This window comes from Vicia villosa, linkage group LG1 (genome assembly GCF_029867415.1).
Source record: "Vicia villosa cultivar HV-30 ecotype Madison, WI linkage group LG1, Vvil1.0, whole genome shotgun sequence".
In the NCBI taxonomy this organism is placed as follows: Eukaryota; Viridiplantae; Streptophyta; class Magnoliopsida; order Fabales; family Fabaceae; genus Vicia; species Vicia villosa.
Genome location: NC_081180.1, coordinates 157126099 through 157147529, shown reverse-complemented (window position 1 = coordinate 157147529; position 21431 = coordinate 157126099). Strand labels below are relative to the sequence as shown.

Here is a 21431-nt window from a genome sequence, read left to right as displayed (position 1 = left end):
CCATGGCTCCTCTTTGGGATTTCAGCAAGGGATAATTTGTTGGAGTTCTTTGCGTTTTAGATTTTAGTTTAATTTAAAGAGAGGTATGTACGTATTTTTCTATTCACTTTTTATGTTGGAAAGTTTTTTTATAACTGAGCTCTTGTCATAATGGCTTTTGTAAGTTCCAAGTGACTCAAGGGCTAATATACAACTGATGCAAGATATAGACAAAGACTAAGCCTGGTGAAAAATGACATGTTTACTACTGTTGCTATTGATTTTTCTCAGACAATTTGCACTCCTGGTATTGTGTTTTTGGTGGAAACTAGCTACTCCATTGTTTACAGCAGAAAGATGTAAATTGTTTGAATGCACCATACATTTGCCAAGCATCAATATACATCATAAATTTTATACCAATTTTAGAAATTATACATCAGTTTTGCAATTACAATTCCTTTTATGCATTTTTATGGTATTTTTCTGATTTACTTCTAACTGATGCAATGCTTCAGTTTAAGATTGTGGTTTACTAACCATGACTTGTATCTCTATATATTCAGGGGAACAAAATTACTAATTTATGGAGATAAAAATCTGGAGTTACTGAAATTTGATAAATTAGATATCATGCAATCACCATTTAAGGTACCATAATCAAAGACAAACAGTTTTTGAATTATTTATGGAAGAATGAAGAGTAAGAAGAATGATGGGGGAGAAGCTGCACCACCACCTAAATATGAAGAGCTTCAGCTTCAGCCAATTTTAAGTGAGTTTCATTTGTATATGTTGTAAGTTATTCTCAAACCATTTTGTACACTTATGAAGATACTATAAAGAGTTCAACTATATATGATTAATAAAATACATTTGAACCCATGAATCATCGTAACTGCATGTAATGCAAACAATTTTTGTTTATGTGATTTTTCATTTTCTAAAAGTAGAAAGAGTATATGTGATTATATAATGCAAGTTTTGTAGGAAATATATTTATTCTTTGGTTGATGTTATATTTGATGTATAGTATTAAAAGATATTCAAATTTTGATAGTACATGCATGTTGAATATATTTAGTCATATTTTGATCATATTTTGTGTCTTTGATATTGTCTTAGCTATGGTTAAGGCTGCATACAATATTGTTGATTTTGAGCTTCATAGAGGAACTCATCCTAGACTTGGAGTTATGAATCATATATGTTTTCCTAATTCGTTGATGCTTCGTTGGATTAAGCGGCTAAGACTATAAGGTGTTTAGCTACTGATGTAACAACCCGTTTTTCGTGTCTGTGTTATATTATTTGATGTTTATTTAATTAATTATTATTTTGTGTGATAATTAATTAATTTGTGTGTTTTGATGAATATTTGCATCATATGAATATTTGTGTGTTTAAATAATGAGACTTGGGTGTTAGAATTAGCAATTATCTAGTAAAAGGCCTAATTTGGTTAGAATGAGTGAGTGAGTTGGGTTAAGCCCAAATGATAAGAATAGAGTTAGTTAGAGTTAGGAGAGAAACCTAATCATTTGGGAAAAAGAGAATATAAGAGGCAAGAATAGAGAGGAGGCTAAGGGATTGAATTCTTGAAGAGGGAGGACAAAAGTTTCCATCTAGATTGAGGTAAGGGGGAGAATCCTTGTTATCTTAATAAGTATGACTAGGTAATGTTGTATGTGTTGGGAAATGAAATTGAAATTTGGGGATTTTTCTTATTTCATGAGATTTCAATCTAATTTCTTGTGTTTGTGCTTGTAATTGATGGAAATGATATGTTATAATGCTTCTTACCATGATTATATGTGTGGGTTTTGAGTTATAGCATGTTTCATGGAAAGAATGTGAAAACCTAACTTTTGGGATTTGGGTGAAATTCATAGATTTGCATGATTAATGCGTTTTTGATGAATCTAGTGGTACATATGAGTTGTATATATGATATGTATGTGAATTTCGTGTGCAATTTTGAGCTGGAACATGGATTTGGATGTTGGGAACTCGTGCAGAAAAACGCTTCTGACCTGTGTTCACGGCGCGAACATGTGGTGGCGGCGCGAACTGAGTAAGTTTTTAAACGTTGGCTACTGACTTGTGTTTCGCGGTGCAACTGTAGGGTGACGGCGTGAACTGAGTGCAGAACTGTTTTATTTTCTCATTTATTTGGGGTATGCTATGTATGCTTATCACTTTTAAATGCTTGTTATGTGTTATTACTTGATTAATTAACATATATGAGAAACATTTGGATGCACTTGGTGAAGAATGCATAATAATTTATTTTTGCATGTTTGATGAGAAGGAGATGGATTTCATGATATACCTTATGTAACTTCATGTGAATAAATGGTTAGGAATATGTTTTGGTAGTTAAATATATTGCATTGAATCATGTATGTGAGTGTGAATTGGTATGATATATGGATGTTACCTTGTTTCATATATGTTGGATATTTGGGAATAATAAATGTTATTTGTATGCATTTGTGTGGAATTATATAAGTGTGGAATGAGGCGATGAATTACATGACTTGTTCTTGTATTGTTTCATGTTCGTGTATGGTTTGGGACTGTTTTGATGATGATGTTGTGTTGCCTTGATGTGATGAAGTCATGTTGGTTGTATGTTGTGAAATTGGTGGAATAATTCTATGATGGGAATTATTTGTATGCTTATGTATGGTAAGATATGTGGTCTTATATGCATGAGCCTTGTTTGGTTGCACACTTACACTAGCATGAGTCTATGGAAGAGGCAATGTTGGGTATTCTCGTGGAGATTATTTGCTTGTCCCAAACCTAGTGCCGAATGGGGTTGGAAAGTTTAACACCGTATGGAGCTTTGAGGTGGTTATCTAGTCTATAGAGGAAAGACAATTGGCGTGACCGAAAATGATAACGGACAGGATCCACATGCATATCGCATTGAGTCACACTTGAGTCACACGTGTCGGTGTGAATGTTTATATTGTGTGATTTGTGTGATATGATTATGTGGATGATTATTGATGATGATATGCATACATGTGGAATTTGATGATGTGATGCGAATATGTACATTTGTTGTGATGTGTACATAATTGTGACGTGTTGATGGTTATTATACATGAATTGTATAGGGAAACACTTGTGTAATTGTATAGATGCGGGTATCATGTATACTTGAAATGCGTATACTTGTGTATTATTTAGATGGTGATGAATAAGTATGTTATACATGACTTATGTGATGAGATATGTCGTATGCCATAACATGTGATCCTTGATGTGTTAGATGTGATACATGTTTATGCTATTTGGAGAATTTTTGGGACTATATATGTTTGTTATGCATTTCCTATTTCATGCTGATTTATTGTAACTCGAATTCTCACCCCTTCGGTTGGAATGATGTTCTTATGCGACATCGCTCAGGTACCGAGGATAGCGGTGCTTCTCGTGAGGAGTAGCTTGGAGTTGTGTTTCTCCTTTTTGTGTCTTTGACTAGGTAGTCGGTCATGTGCCCTGGTCAATGTAACACTTGGGTTAGGGTTATCTTTTGTATCTGTTTGTTTGGATTTATGTTTGAGGATTTATGTATGCCTCATTTATATTCATGTTTGAGTTGATACATGATATTTATATGATGTTGTTGTTGAGAAACCTTAGTGCCAAGATGTTTAGGTATGGCGAATGATTTATGGGAATCATTCATGTTTGGCCATTTATGTTGATAAGATGTTTTTATTCCGCTGTGGTATTTGCATGTGTTGATAATTATTTAATCCATGTTGCAAAGTGTTGACCATTGCATGTTATTTGGAAGAAGAGTGTAATACCTTCATGTGGTGCATGCTTAGTTACTCTGATTATGCTTTATGTATGCTTATTTGAGTAGTATAGATTTGGGGTTGTTACATAGTGGTATCAGAGCATGGTCGACCAGTTGGTCATGAGTCGTTAATGTCTTTATTACCGATGTATTAGATTTGTGTATCTGACACGATCGATACTGTTTTGTCTATTTTGGTTGTTGGCTGTACTAGGACGATGGTTCCTGGAAGGAACGATGATGCCATTACTGATGCATTGAGGATGTTGACTGGAAATCGGAATGATGATGATGATGAGTATCGTGCTTTGGGGAAGTTCCAGAGGAAAAATCCTCCTACCTTTGAAGGAGAGCATGAATCAGATAAAGCTCAAGCTTGGTTGAAAGCGACCGAGAAGATCTTTCGGGTTATGAATTGCACTGATGCTTAGAGAGTGTAGTTTCGTACTCACATGCTGGAGAAGGAAGCTGAGGAATGGTGGGGCAATATGGCTCAGAGGTTTGATGAGGAAGGTGTTCCAGTTACTTGGGATCTTTTTCGCGATGCATTTTCGGAAAACTATTTTCTGGAAGATTTCCGTGGAAAGAAAGATGTGGAATTCCTTGAGTTGAAGCAAGGAAATGGTACTGTTGTTGTATGTGCTGCTAGATTTCAAGAGCTTATCAAGTATTGTCCTCACTACAATACTATGAATGCGGAGAGATCTAAGTGTTTGAAGTTTGTCAATGGTTTGAGGCCTGATATTAAGAAGGCGATTGGTTACCAACAAATTAATCATTTTATGGAGTTGGTTAACAAAAGTCAAATCTATGATGAGGATAGTAGGGAGAGTGCTTCTCACTACAAGGATATGAATGAGAAGAAAGGTCAATTTTGTGGGAAACCGTATGATGGTAAAGGAAAGAAAAAAGCTGGTAATGGCAAGAAACCAAGTGGGGGGAGGATCTCACACTCCTGTCAAGTGCTATAGGTGTGGTGTTGAGGGACATCGTATTTCTAAGTGTCCTCAGTCTGATGCGACATGTTTCAAGTGTGGCAAGGTGGGTCACAAGTCTCACGAGTGTAGAAGTGGTTCAAAAGTGACTTGATACAATTGTGGAAAGCAAGGTCACATTAGTACCAAGTGTGACAAACCGAAGAAGGAGCAAGCGAAAGGGAAAGTGTTTGCATTGTCTGGTACGGAGGCTTCTACCGATGATAGGCTAATCCAAGGTACGTGCTTTATTAATGGTACACCTTTGATTGCTATTATTAATACCGGTTCAATGAAGGATAGAAAAACACCTAGAAAGGGGGGAGTTAAATAAGTGTGACTTTAAAACTCTTAAGATAAAAACAGTGAAGACAATTATTTTCATCCTGGAATACTCCAGTCCACCCCTTTAGAGTGATTTACCTCAACTGAGGATTTAATCCACTAATCAATCTTGATTACAATGGTTTTCCACTCAGATACCTTCTAAGTCTTCTAGAGTATACTGATCACAACTTGACCACTCTAGGAATACACCATTTAGATAACTTCTAAGTCTTCTAGAGTCTACTGATCAACTGATCACTCTAGAAACTTTTTACAATCAATGTAAAATAAGTGTTTGCAAGAGTATGAATTGCTTCTAAGAAAGCTATAATCACAACTGTGATATTTCTCTTAAGTTCTAAGCTTAACACTCACTAAATATTACAATAGTTGTGAGGTTGAAGATGAAGTTCGTGAGCTTTGAGTTTGACAGCGTTTCTGTATAATGCGCAAGTGTTGTGTTGAGCTTCACATCAGAAGTTCTATATATAGGCGTTTGAGAAGATGACCGTTGGGAGCATTTAATGCATTGCGTGAGTAGTACAACGTTGCATTTAATGTTTCACACTTTTGTCAACTACCTCGAGCCATGCTTTTGCTGCTTTTACTGACTTTGCCTTTTGTAGCTTCTAACGTTCCTTTTGTCAGTCAGAGATTAGACTTAATAGCCTGTCATCTTGTACTTGCTTCTGATCCCAGATTTATGAATACAACGTTTGAATAATCAGAGTCATTCAGCTTGGTGCAGAGCATCTTCTTGTCTTCAGACTTTGAAGTGCTTGAGTGTGATACCATAAGAACTTCAGTGCTTCTGCTTCTAATCTCATGTTCTTCTGATGCTTCATATACCATGTTCTGATTCTGCTTGACCATCTTTTGATGTCTTGCGAGAGCATGTTCTGATGTTGCAATCTTGAACCTTCTGAGTCAGTGCTTCTTAGCGCTGAATTATGCATACCCCCTAAATATTTCCTGAAATGGAAAATGCAAAGGATTAGAGTACCACATTGTCTTATACAAAATTCATATACATTGTTATCATCAAAACAAGAATATTGATCAGAACAAATCTTGTTCTAACAATCTCCCCCTTTTTGATGATGACAAAAACATATATAATTGATATGAATTTGCAATCAGAATAACAGATGACCAAAGAAAATTACACAGATATAGCATAAGCATATAATCAGAGTGTGTGAATATGTCTCCCCTTGAGATTAACAATCTCCCCCTGAGATAAATACTAGAAGAATTTATAAATAAAAGACTTCCCTGAGTATTTTCCATTTCGGTAGAGACGTTCACTTTGCCTAGAACTTCAGAACATTCAGAGCTTCTGCTTCTTGCTTCCATAGGACAGCTTCAGAGCTTTGAATTTCTTCTTGAATCATAGCATGCTTGATTGTATCAGAACATTCTTGAATGTATCAGATCATCATCAGAGCATCATTACATCCTGAAATGTTTTAGAGCATACTAGACAAAAATAATCAGAGCATGAATGGATCAGAACATTCTTCTAAGAAAGAACATGTATCAGAGCAATTAAGAGAAGAAAATGTATCAGAGCATATTCTTCAAAGAGAATATCAGAACATTCTTCTTGCTTCTGATCTTGAAGCTTCACAGCACTAAGCTAGCTTCAATTTTCCAAAAGCATGCTTCTTTATAGAATTGCATTTCCCCATGTATTTGCTTCTCATGTTGAGCTTTTTCAGAATATCTTCAATCCTGCAAAAAATTTCAAAGACACAGAACTTGCAAATAATGTTAGAAATGTTGAGACTTAATCCTGGTAACTGATATAATAAACCAAATCAATTATCATGTTTCTCCCCCTTTTTGTCATAACATCAAAAAGCATTAAAAGATTCAGATGATAAAAGACACATAAAGTGAAGAAGATAATATTTCATTGATTAGCAAAAAGAATATCAGAAGTACAAGAGGGATAGAAGCAGATGCAAGAAAAACAGATGCATAAAACAAGAAAACATCTAAGACCAAGACAGACTACGACTAGCCTAGCTTAGAAGCTAACTTGGTCAGGAGGTTTTTAATCTCAGTAGTGCCTTCACTCTGCGTCTTCATGAAAGATCTGAACTCATTGTGAGTATCCTCATGCTTATCCAAACGAGAAGCTAAATCAGCTTGATTCTATTGAAGAGCCTTCATGGTGTTCATCAGAACAGAAGGTCCAACAGAAGAAGCATCACATCTATTGTCCATAAGAGAAGGATTCTCAACAGCAGCATAGACCATGAGAACATCATCTTGATTTTCCTTAATAGGAGATTGCCTAGCAGGTTGATTCTCAGCATCTTGAGTCTCAGCATCAGCAACTTCAACATACATAGGAGAAGGGATATTAGCATCTGGAGTTTCTAAAGCCAGAAGAATTTCAGCCAAATTCTGAGGAGGTGTAGGAGCAACTAGTTCTGATGGATATTCAACTTCTGGATATACCATACTTGGTGCTTTAGTAGAGGGATTCTCCCTTAACCAGTTGAATATTGACTGAAAGTCGCCAGTCAGAACATGATAGTTAGGCCTCCATACGACCATAGAAAGTGGGTGTACTACTTCAAGCTTGAAATTCTGGTAATACAGACCCCAGATGTCATCTACGATGTTGTGACATCTGGTCTGTCATCAGCTTGGCTGAGGCAGTACATACAGATCCCTCAATTATTTATTACATCTAACATCCAGAAGTCTGGAAGTGTTAGGATCCCATATCAGTTCAGTTACCATTAACAAATCTGCTTAGCAGAGATTCTGTGTTAGCACAGTCATTAAATCACACACTGATGTCATGCACGATGTTATGACATCCAAACTGAATTTACAAATGAGTAATGCAGAAACATAAACAACACAACAGAATTGTTCACCCAGTTCGGTTCAATCAACCTACTCTGGGGGCATACCAAGCCAGGGATGAAGTCCACTATTAGCAGTATCAATTCAAAGTTAAACTCCCAGTTCACAACTCCTCACTTAATCACTACCCAATGACCCCTCTACCTAGGTTCTCCCTAGATATGGAATATCTCCATTCCATTCCCAACCATAGCAATGATGTCTAGCAGTTAACAGCTCAGCCACTGCATCGACGGCTTAATTACCAATCATTTTAAATATACATAATGAAGTAGTTCCAAGAGCACAATCTTCACTCATTGCTTCACAGCTTCTGAGTGAATATAATAAACCTCTTACCTACAGGCTTCGAGGTACAAATCAGTGACCATCCCACAACCTGGGTGTTTCACTTACACAACAAACCCTAATGACTACATTATGATCGTTAGGTTTTCAAGGCTACAAAGATTCCTATATATATATCCTGATCCTAGTTGGACTTGGGCTTAAAAACGCAGCACTCCTTGCTGTTACAAATCAGCAGATTTCTTCTGCTACAAACAAGGCTTTTTGATCAATAGTTACCTAATTTATCTCCTAAATTAGTAACTGTTGAAACATCAATCTTAGATTTGATTCTTCAATATTCTGACTTGATTCTTTGACCTTTAAAACTACGCCACATAGGATTACATAATATTCACATAGAATATTCTGTATCTTTTAAACCCAACACTGAATCTTCCTTCCTCAGTTCTGCAGGCGCGATGTCATGGTTAATGTCATGACATTCCTTGTAACATCTTGTTTCAGTACCTGTTTTGTTCTTTTTAATGTTTGCAAGAGTACAATTCATTACATTCAGCTGCTATTATGTTTTAGCCAAGCATGGATGCCAATAAGACAATAATACAGAACAGAGCATTAACAATGCATTAACAATCTCCCCCTTTGTCTTATTGTGGCTAAAACTAAACATAAAGATACAAATTAAATATACATAATTAACTCCAAGAGCAGCTGCTTCAACTTTCAGGATACCTGGGCTGAACCCCATCATAACATCTTCAGTCTGCTTCTACTTCTGTCTTCAAATCTTCCTTTGTTTCTTTTGACAGTAGCAAAATCAGCATCTGCCTCTCTCCCCCTTTTTAGCCATAATATGACAAAGATGTATACGATGTCATAATATGCAATGGAAGAACCTGTAACTCCCCCTGCACATGAGGAAGAAGATACGAGAACCAATTCTTGCCACTGTAGTTCTTCAAGAACTAGCCCTTGTAACTCAGAACACAAATCACAATTGTGTTCATAACTCAGATCACAAATCACAACTAAAACGTCTCCCTTCTCGAAGACTGAACAAGAGGATGCATGTCCTTGTTATTTCTGCAACACCTTTGGTAGAGATCCATGATTTCCTCATCCTGTGTTATTCTGAACAGATTTTGGTAGAGGAACCCATCGCAATACCAAATCTGGACGCACCCAACACAGACACACACGAAACACATCTTTAAGCAATTTGACATCTGAAGCCTGCTGCGAAGATGCTAATTTATAGCCATAGGAGGATCATAGGAAGTAACGATAGTCTTTGGTCTTGTTCAATGGTCAAGCTATTAATTAGGAAACAGTTCTCAAAGCAATTACTCTTTCCAAAACAGTTTTTCCTTGTTTGACTCTGCAGAATCAATGTCTTTAACTATGTTATGACATCCGGTCAGACATTGTCCCTCTTTCACCTCACAAGCACATAGCTTAAGATTCTTTAAGAGACCACATAATAGACCTCCTACTCCTTTACTGACCTATTAGTCATAGACCTCTGTTGTTCTGATCTCCTTGAGACTGTATACTGCAACTGTGAAGAGCCTTCTAACACTTGTTTGACATGCAGCTACTAGACCAGATCAAGATTTGTGGATACCAGAAGCACATGGTTAGATTCAATCATTCCCAGAAGATACTCCCCCTATCTGAGATAATTTGTGCTTCATACAGGAAAACTTGTAATGATGAATGAAAAATATAAGACTCATCTTCATATCTTCAAGAGCGCACCTAATGCCCAACAACTATCTGACACTCTTCACTATTACAAAATAACTCACATCAGATGTTATAACATCTTGTATAACATTAAGATACAGTTGAACAGTTCAGTGCATTCAACTAATTCCACTTCTCTTTCTTCAACAGATTCAAGTCTACCACCTTATCTCCACCTGAAATAATCAACTAACCCTTTGACACTTGATGCTTCCATAGAAAGGTTGCCACAGACTCAACATACAGGACTGTCACCTCTTCCACTTGTTGATCATAACCCTACCAAGTTGCACTCTGATCATGGTCTGTCAAGATAGTTTGAGATCCTCCTTGATATGATGTTTCTCATAATGATTAACATACTTTCCAATTAGAATTAGAAGAATCCTTGTTATCTATAGCTGTGTTGATCATCTCACCAGACTTCTGTCTTCATAGTCATACTGACTACTGAGGTCTTCATCATGAAAGTAAGCACGAATTGCCAGAACATGTTACCATCACCAAGATCAGAATCTGCTCATTCTAATCCACATTAAGTTAGAACTGTCACTTCGGACTTAATATTTCTTCTTCATCCTTCACATGCTAGATTCTAGATAGTTTTCCAGACCAACAAGATATAGTGATGTTATGACATCACGCAAGACATTAGTTTATCAGACTTGAAATCTCATCAATACCTCTGAGTGTTCCACCACCTACACTGATTGATGTCTTGTCATACTTCATACTTCCCCTGAGAATTACAACATAAGGATGTTTTGAATAATTGTCCTTAACCTGAAGCATTCTTCATTTGGAACTGCCACACTTTCCAAATTTGGAATCCTTTGTTTGCTTGCTACACAAGATCCAGACTGCCACTTCATGTACCTTAAAATAGAAGAACCTTCTAAATAGCTCTTGAACATCTCTTCAACAGATAGGTCTGAATCTAATCTTTACTGGTGCCTTCAAGTGTTGTGATGTAACATACAAAACAAAGCATCACATACATCTTCTTCTTCTTCTTCTTCTTCCACATAGTTGATGTAAATATCCAGCTCTCATCAAGATACTCACCATCTCTTATATATTTCTTCTTCTTGAATCAACTCACCAGTCAGCCATTGCCTTTCTTAGTGCTTAATTGAAGATAACACATAACTATAATAGATGCATAGATCAAATTAGACCATGAACACTTCATACACATAATTAGCTCCCGACAGAGTATATGAATCTGTATTCAGGCTGTACATCCAATAAGTACTAAGTCTCCCATCAGAGCACCTATTAGTCACTCAGCTAGAACTTTCTGCTCACACCAGTTCCTTCTAAATGATCTCTTCTTCATACATGAAAGCATTCTTCTTGAAAATGATGTTACAACATCTGTTATGACATCATTCAATTAGACTCTTTGGATTTCTCATTCAACATCTCCTGTATGACACTTGGAGAAAGATAAAGAAAGCACGACCAACTTCATCAACTCAGCTACACATCAGTCATGATTAAGGGATAATATACGCCATATCTCAATAAACTTTTCTTCAGACTTCTCTTCTGGCTTTGAGATAATGGATGCCACAATCTGTATCCCATGAAGAGATTCCCTCAACAAGGTTTCTGGAACAGATTCACTTATGACATAACTCCAAAAAAAAACCTCAGATTCCACACAGTAATCTGACTCCCTTGAATCATCACACAAAATTCAAAACCATATTTCACTATGCACGATGCACAGTATTCAGTTTTCACCACTAACTGTTCTATGATTAAGAAAACAATTCACACATCTGGTTCCTTTGATCAACAGGACATACCAGATACAAGCTCATCTTTGGATTTTCATAGAGGTCTTGAAAAGAAAACCTGAATGAATCCTTTCACTTACACTGAGCTCTTCTTCCAACTCCCATAAGCTTATGCCTGAAATAAACTAACATTTGGGATGGAAGGTTCAAGTGATTGTATTCTGACCAATCAACACAAAAAGCAGATGTCTCCTCTTCCAGATCAGGAGTAGGTTCCAAACAAATGTACTCACACTACATAAGTTCAGCACCAGAGCATCTGTTCTTCAACTGGTAGCTGCAAACCAGTATGCCATCAGTTCCTTCTTCTTGGAACCCACAATTCTTGACAATCTTGAAGATCATCAAACACCTTTGCAGATGAATATGAGGAACACTGATCATTTGAACCTCTTCAACCTCAATAACCATGCCTTTATGAGTGGACTTGAGAAAAGATCTCAAGTATCTTTGACACTTGTACTAAAGTTGAAAACAATCTGCTACAAATTCTGTTGAAAACCATATCACCCTAGAGATCTTCTTTCAAAGATAGGATTATGCATCAGATGCTATGCAGCAGAAAATAGCCATATATCAACAGAGATTACACAATGCTTACTCCCAGAACCAGTTGTAAGCATGACATCCAAGAATTGCAGCTGAACAATCCAACAATATGCTTGCCTCTTCTTCAAGAAACACAACAAGACCTAACCAATATTCTGACCAGAAAGAAACAGATAAGCACAAAGAATACCTTATCATTAACTTCACTCCCGCATGAAGGTTTTGACGATCTTCTTCTCTGTACCTTGCTATATGCTGAATAAAACACCCCAATTTCTTCACTCCCACATCAACCAATATGATATCAGTAACACCATCTTCCCTTGCCAAGAGAATACACCTGTTATGGTCAGTTTGGTCCAGTCTTCCACACATAGGTTCATCCTCCACTTCTAGGGACCATTCAATATGAACATGAATGTTCAAACAATCAACTACCTCCAACAACCAGAAAGTATCTTCCATGAATCTCATCCAGAAACAGACAGGATGCCTGCTCTGATACCAATTGAAATTTTGGTAATACAGACCCCAGATGTCATCTACGATGTTGTGACATCTGGTCTGTCATCAGCTTGGCTGAGGCAGTACATACAGATCCCTCAATTATTTATTACATCTAACATCCAGAAGTCTGGAAGTGTTAGGATCCCATATCAGTTCAGTTACCATTAACAAATCTGCTTAGCAGAGATTCTGTGTTAGCACAGTCATTAAATCACACACTGATGTCATGCACGATGTTATGACATCCAAACTGAATTTACAAATGAGTAATGCAGAAACATAAACAACACAACAGAATTGTTCACCCAGTTCGGTTCAATCAACCTACTCTGGGGGCATACCAAGCCAGGGATGAAGTCCACTATTAGCAGTATCAATTCAGAGTTAAACTCCCAGTTCACAACTCCTCACTTAATCACTACCCAATGACCCCTCTACCTAGGTTCTCCCTAGATATGGAATATCTCCATTCCACTCCCAACCATAGCAATGATGTCTAGCAGTTAACAGCTCAGCCACTGCATCGACGGCTTAATTACCAATCATTTTAAATATACATAATGAAGTAGTTCCAAGAGCACAATCTTCACTCATTGCTTCACAGCTTCTGAGTGTATATAATAAACCTCTTACCTACAGGCTTCGAGGTACAAATCAGTGACCATCCCACAACCTGGGTGGTTCACTTACACAACAAACCCTAATGACTACATTATGATCGTTAGGTTTTCAAGGCTACAAAGATTCCTATATATATATCCTGATCCTAGTTGGACTTGGGCTTAAAAACGCAGCACTCCTTGCTGTTACAAATCAGCAGATTTCTTCTGCTACAAACAAGGCTTTTTGATCAATAGTTACCTAATTTATCTCCTAAATTAGTAACTGTTGAAACATCAATCTTAGATTTGATTCTTCAATATTCTGACTTGATTCTTTGACCTTTAAAACTACGCCACATAGGATTACATAATATTCACATAGAATATTCTGTATCTTTTAAACCCAACACTGAATCTTCCTTCCTCAGTTCTGCAGGCGCGATGTCATGGTTAATGTCATGACATTCCTTGTAACATCTTGTTTCAGTACCTGTTTTGTTCTTTTTAATGTTTGCAAGAGTACAATTCATTACATTCAGCTGCTATTATGTTTTAGCCAAGCATGGATGCCAATAAGACAATAATACAGAACAGAGCATTAACAATGCATTAACAAAGCTCATCAGCAAATTCCTTCTCTTCAAGAGATTTCCAGCTCCTAATGGGATGATAGTACTTACCATCATCTAACTCCAAAAAGTAACCAGAAGATCCTGATGCATCAGCCAAGCATCTCTTCTGGATGTTCAAAAAATCAGTTTGAATATCCTTCTCAAAGGTTTTCCACAACTTTCCAGTAGCAACATGATCCATCTTGGAGTCATGAGCAGCTTTCAGAGTATCCAACCTTGTTCTGACCTTATACATTAACAAGTCATAACAAGTATCAATAGAGGGTTCAGGAGGATTGAAGGTGAAACGATAGTCAGGGTAAAGAGGACTATAGGTTTTAGATTCTCTTTAGAACAAAACAGAGGTGATAGAAGAGGTTAAGGAGGATGAAGAATCTGCGGTGGAGGTGGTTGAGAATATATTTTCAGAAGGAATTTGGGGAAAGATAGCATTTAGTGGTTGAAGGTTTAGAACAGGTGTAGAAAGAAGTGGTTGGTTTCTGTTTGTGGTGGTGGAAGAGATGGAATTACAGAAGGAGGAGGCTTTTTCTAAGGGGGAAGGTCAAACGAATCTGCATGGTAAATTTTATGAATGAGATTTTCAAACTGTTCTTCGGTTCTGGGTATTTTGAGAGACTACGTAGGTTTCTTCTTCTTCTTTGCTTGCTTAGCATCAAGTCCTTCTTCTGTGACCTTTATCTTCAGTTTCTTTTCTTTCTTCTTCTTTTCCTTCTTTCTTAACTCTTCCAAAGATGGAAGAGTTCTTCCTCGAATCCAAGCAGGATCAACAGAAGTTTGTGCTTTAACACATGACTTCAGATAGCGTTTAACAGATTTGTCCAGCTCCTCTTTGAACATATGAGATAAACTCACAACAGGAGTTCTTCTTGTCAGAATATCTGGAAACATTTTTGAAGGAGTGGTCACCTTTTCAATCAGCTGCATCCTTTTTAGAGACTGAGCATTCATAATACTCCCTCAGATAACAGTCAAGTTCTGAGATGAGCCAGCTGCTCTCAGAACATCTATCAAGCCACTCTCAATCAGAATATCTGAAATCATTCTTCCAAAAGGAATAGTATTCTTCTTGAGTTAGGGATACTTCTGACGTTCTTCATCTCTTGATTCTTCAATATTTGTCTTCAGATGTTGAAAAAGAATGTCTGGTAGATTGATTCTCATGCCTTTTTCAATGCAGAATAATATATACTTCTGATCCTGATTGACATAGGTAGCAGAGTTTGATGGTTTTCTATGATAGAGAGATCCCAGAATGATCTCAGCCCATACTCTGTAGGAAGGCTTCAAGTCGGTAGTCTAAGGAGAGGCAACACCAGAAGAAAACAACTCTTGATCAATTTTATCCCAATCAGATCTTCCATGAAGAGCACCAATGATTCCATCTATACCATCAAGACCATACAATTTCCTTATCAACTTCTCAGTCACAACAACTTCATGCCCTAGCACAAAGAAGATGATGGCAGTTGAAGTAACTGTAGCATGTGTCAAGAATTCCTTAACTAATAAGGGATAAACTGGTCCAATCACCCTTTCAAAGAAATTTGACCATCTTTGTACCAACATTGCAGTTTTGGTTTTGAAATCATGTGCCATAAGATTTTCAAAATCCTCCATTTTTTCGTAGAGAACCTCCAGTTCATCATAAGGAATCGAACAAGACTTCAAAGGAGGATTTGCAGATCTCTTTTGTTGAACTTAATGTGACGATGATGCCTTGCATTGAACATTTGAAGATGAAGCCATGGATTCACACTGAGATTAAGGTTTAGTAACTAGGGTTTATGCAAAATGAGAGAGAGATGAACAAATAAAGACAACGGACAAAAAGAGAGAATGGAAAGAGATGAAATTTTATGGAGATCAGTTTATATAGGCATGGATTTGAAATGAAATGCAATATGTTTCTGAATAAACAAGATTACAGAGATTGAGTCAGTTAGCATTTAATGATGAGTGACGTTAGGGTAAAACGTGATATTTGAAATGATTTGCACAGTTACCTAGGGCGGCGTTTAATCAACTGCACGCATGCTTGTCCAATTAGAGTGAACACGTGTTCATCTTCTGGAATAGCTGGTGACAGCTGTTTTGCTTTAAAAGATATTTTTAATCAACTTAGACATATGAAACGTTAGCAATAACAGAATCAGAATATCTAACTGATCAACATTCAGAACTTCTTATAAAAAAACTGATCATTTCAAATCTAATCCATATATCAGAACTTCTCATCCTTTCATTCTGGGCATAAATCCATACTGATATTCTTCAGAATGAACTTAAACCTATCTTCAGCAAGGGGTTTGGTAAAGATATCAGCCCATTGATGGTCTATATCAACGAAGTTTAAAGATAGAACACCCTTCTGAACATAGTCCCTAATGAAATTATGTTTAATCTCAATATGTTTAGCATTGGAATGTAAGATTGGATTCTTAGATAAACAAATAGCAGAAGTATTATCACAGAAGATAGGAATGTTACTCTCATATATATGATAATCTTCTAGCTGAATCTTCATCTAGAGCATTTGTGTACTACATCCAGAAGCAGCAACATATTCTGCTTCTGTTGTAGAAAGGGCAATTATAGCTTGCTTCTTGCTGTACCAGGAGATCAGGTGACTTCCAAGAAATTGACAACTTCCAGAAGTACTTTTCCTTTCAACTCTATCTCCAGCGTAATCAGCATCACAAAATCCTACTAAGTTGTATTCTTCAGATCTTCTGTAGACTAAACCAACATTAGTAGTACCTTTCAGATACCTCAGAATTCTCTTAACATCTGTTAAGTGAGATTCTCTAGAATCTGATTGGAATCTTGCACACAGACAAACACTTAATAAAATATCAGGCCTAGAAGCAGTAAGATATAAAAGAGATCCAATCATACCTCTGTAGAGCTTCTGATCTACCTTCTTAATTACCTCATGCTTACCTAGAACACACGTTGGACGCATAGGAGTTTTTGCTTCTTTGCTTTTTGAAAGATTAAACTTCTTCTGAAGTTCTTTCACATACTTGGTCTGATGAACATAAGTTCCTTCAGAAGTTTGATTGATCTGGATCCAAATGAAATACCTGAGTTCTCCCATCATGCTCATTTCAAACTCAGCCTACATAGACTTAGCAAACTCCTTTCCAAGTGTAGCATTAGAAGTTCCAAAGATAATATCATCAACATAAATTTGGCAAATTAAAATATCCTTTTTAAAGGTTTTACAAAAGAGAGTAGTATCCACTTTTCCTCTAGTGAAACCATTATCCAGAAGGAAAGAACTTAATCTTTCATACCAAGCTCTAGGAGCTTGCTTCAATCCGTATAATGACTTCTTTAGTTTAAAAACATGTTTTGGAGACTTAGAGTCTTCAAAACCAGGAGTCTGGTGGATATAGACTTCCTCATCTATATAACTATTTAAGAAGGCACTCTTAACATCCATCTGATACAGAGTGATGTTGTTCTGAGTGGCAAAAGAAATTAATAAGCGAATAGATTCTAACCTGGCCACTGGTGCAAAGGTTTCAGTATAGTCAATACCTTCTTGCTGACTATAGCCCTGAGCAACCAGTCTGGCTTTGTTTTGTCGCACGCTCGCGAAAAAATGAACAGAGTCGCCACCAATATATTTATCCCATAAGGGAAAGGAATATCAGAAAACCTAACAAAGGGAAGGAACAGGGTCTTGCGACCAGAGAATCAAGGTACGGGAGTCGGTTACGCAAGGGGAAGGTATTAGCACCCCTCACGCCCATCGTACTCGATGGTATCCACCTATGTTTGTTTCTATCTAAAGGGTGTATAACTATGTCTATATCTAAATGAGAAATGAATGCAAAATGTAGGGAAAATAAAGAATTATACTCGCACGGGCCCTACCCCGCTGCCTACGTATCCCTTTCAGGAATCAGAGTTACCGTAGCTCGGCTAAAGATTTTCTGTTTGTTTTGTGTTTTTTAATTGGGCGGAGTCAACGTTCGCGCTTTTGCATAAGGGATCGACCTAGGATGCGTACAAGCGGAAATGACATTGCCCTTAGGTGCCAACGAGGCAAAAGAAAAAGAAATGATTGGTTTGTGTCTTTTAGGGTAGATGAGTGGTGAACAGTTCCCAATACCGGGCCACTCACCCCTTTCTCTACTTTTCTTTAGTCTGAACCATTGTTAGGTGTTTTAAAGTGTTTTTGGTTGGGTGTTTTTTTAAAGGGAATTTACTTTACGATTCGAATCACATAAAATGTATGATGATCGAGAAGCAGGTTAGGGAATGAATCCCACTCACTTCTATCCCATTATGTAATGTTTGAGAAACAGATTAGAGAATGAATCTTACTCATTTCTCTCCCATTAATTAATGTTTGAGAAACAGATTAGGGAATGGATCCCACTCGTTTCCCTCCCATTAAGTAGTGACCGAGAAACAGATTAGGGAATGAATCCCACTCGTTTCTATGCCACTAAGTGATTGAGAAATAGATTAGGGAATGAATCCCACTCATTTCTCTATCACTTTCTTATTGTGATTCGCATCTTCCTTTTATTAAGTATTTTAAAGAGTTTAAAAAGAAAAAGAATGCAAAAGGGAACTAGATCTAACATTCTAATCTATGTTGTTCTAATCTACAAATGGCCCTAAGGTCGAGGATAACTATCCTATCTCAATTCCTCTTAACAAAGAAGGAAGAGTCTAAGGGAACATGGCAAGCAATAGTAAGGAGTAAGCAACCTCAAAGCAAGAAATGAGAGGCTAAGCATGGAAACAAGAGAAAGAAGCCCCAAGTCAGTAGCAAAACAAGGGATTGAATGTCCCAAATCAAATACAAAAGCATCACGGTATCGTACAAAAATATCCACAAGAAGTTACCAAAGTATCGCATGCGTCGTTACTTACCAATTAGCGGACAAACATCAATTAATCAAAGCAAAAACAAGTGAACACATGAACTAGGCTTGAAGTCAGTAGAAAACTCATTCATTTAGTTCTAATATCCTATGTTAATCTATATTAGTCAATTAGCATGAAGCAATACAAAATTCTAACCAAAACTAGACAACATTAGGTCAATACTAGCTAAACGGTTTCGAATTGTGAATGGAGTTAGAAACATGTAATCAAATGGTACAAGTCAGTAGAAAATAGCCTTTACTAGATGCCTAAACAACCACAAAATCATGCCAAGAAGTTTCACACAAAATTACGGGTCATTTGTACAAGTTACGGCGCGATCGTCAACCAAAAACAAGTTATTTACATGTGAGAAGGAAAAATCGAGTAAAATGGGAAAACATGATTTAAAATTTTCAATTCCAGGTCTTAGGACCTCTAAACATACCTAATTATATGTACAAAAAGGAACCAACATTATTGCATGAATGCATTTCAGTTTGAGAGCACAAACGTCACAATTATCTATTAGAAGCACATATTAATCGAGCTAAAGGAAACTAACCAAATACCAATCAAAACAAAGAATTAGGAAATCATTTTTTTGTACACATTATCATGGATTAGTATACTGCAACTATACAAAAATTGGCAATTAGATTCTGATCCTAAGGTATTAAACGAAATCACTTTGCGAAATCTATCAAAACCGAAAGAAACATGAACATACCAAAGTAAATGATTTATTAAAAATTACGAACTAATTTCTAAAAATCTATAAAAAATGCCACAATTATGTACACACATAAAACTATCTAAACCATATTTTTATTCATTTTTTATTTGTAAGAAAACTGAATTAATAAGCAAGAAATAAAAGGGAAACTATTTTTATTTGTTTTCTATTAACAGCAAAAGGGGGGTGCAACAGCAGTTTCAAAATGAATTAAAACTATGTTAAAAAGCAAACTGGGCCTGATTACAGGGGTGGACATAGTAAATCGTGTGGAAGGCCTAATGGGGATTTTTTGTTACAGATTGATTCAGTAAAACGGTGCATGGGCTAGGGAGAGTGTAATTAGCATTTTCGTGCAAGGCCCATGGTTGTTTGTGTTATTCAGATTATTAACATTTGATTATCACATTTATATACACATTAATCCTAATTAATAACAGTAGACAAGATTTAAATCAAAATGTAAATTAAAAGGGGATTAGGGTATGATTTACGCGACCTTTCAAATTCCTCGAATGATCTTTCTCCGGCTTCAGCGGCGACGGCGAAAGCTTTCCGATGAACCTTCGTCTCTTCCGTCTTCTCACGTATTGCATCAGTCCCTTCTCTGATCAAAACTCTACGGCGTCACCACCGTCCTCACCGATCTCAATTTGTTTTCATCCTTTCCGATCTGCTACCGCGTCGATGCTTCGAAGGAGAGTGACGAGAAAGCCAGAGGAAGATGTCAAGTATGCACGCGTTGAACCTTCTCCTCACTTCTTCGTCTCTTTATTGAATCTCTTGATGCGTGAACGTTATTGCGCTCTTGCGATGTTCGTTGTTATTCTTGCGTTGAATTCAAGGTGAAGAAGATTCGCTCACAGAGTTATGATTGAAGCATGATGAAGATGACGAAATCATTGTGATGCGATGATGAATGAGCGCAGTGGTTGAACGTGATGCAGAGGCGACTCAGATGACGAATCGGTGATGGTGATGTTGTTGGAGATTGTTGTTAACATTGAAGAACAGATGAACGATTCGTTTTCTTCTTGCAGGGGAGTTCTCTTTTCTTCGTTATCGTTCTCCTTTTTTGTTTTGATTTCTTCTGATTAAAGGATGAAGAATGAGATTGTGAAGGTTATGGTGATTGAAGACGATGAGTTTGTTGTTGTTCATAGTGATGAAGATGATGAAGAAAGTCGAAGGTTGTGGAGATTGGATCCGATTGAGAGAGATTATGGTTGGAGAAGGTGATTGAAGGTCGGTGAGTGAAGTTGAAGATTGAAGAATTACGGAGGAGTGAAGAATGGCTAAGTTGAAGAATGAAGTATGTTGATTGAAGTTGCAGTGAAGGGTGAAGGAAAGTTTTCAGAAGAAGAATTCGGTTATGCTGTGATTGGGATTGAAGAGAAGAAGATGAATATTCAGGAAGAAGATTGAGAGGTTGAGTTCAGAGAGAGCCGCATTTCTGTTAGAGGTGAGTGTCCCTTTCTGTTACGTTTCCCCGATCTTTTTTTTGTTATTGATCATTTTTCTTTTTTCTCAGCAGTTGGTTTTTTGTTTAAATGTGCAGACTTCGTTAAGTTTTGGCTATCCTTTTCTGATGCAGAATTTTGGTTTTATGTGTAGAAGCCAGGTTTCACACCGTTAGCATTAAATCTGGTATAGAACCAAGCACATGGAATGCAGCATGGAAGCATTGCGT

General features: G+C 36.9%; 1 pseudogene; it reads left to right on the top strand.

Moving 5' to 3' along the window:
• Nucleotides 1-675: 675 nt before the first annotated feature.
• The window catches only part of LOC131658088 (uncharacterized), a 66633-nt pseudogene continuing 45877 nt past the window's right edge, over nucleotides 676-21431 (top strand).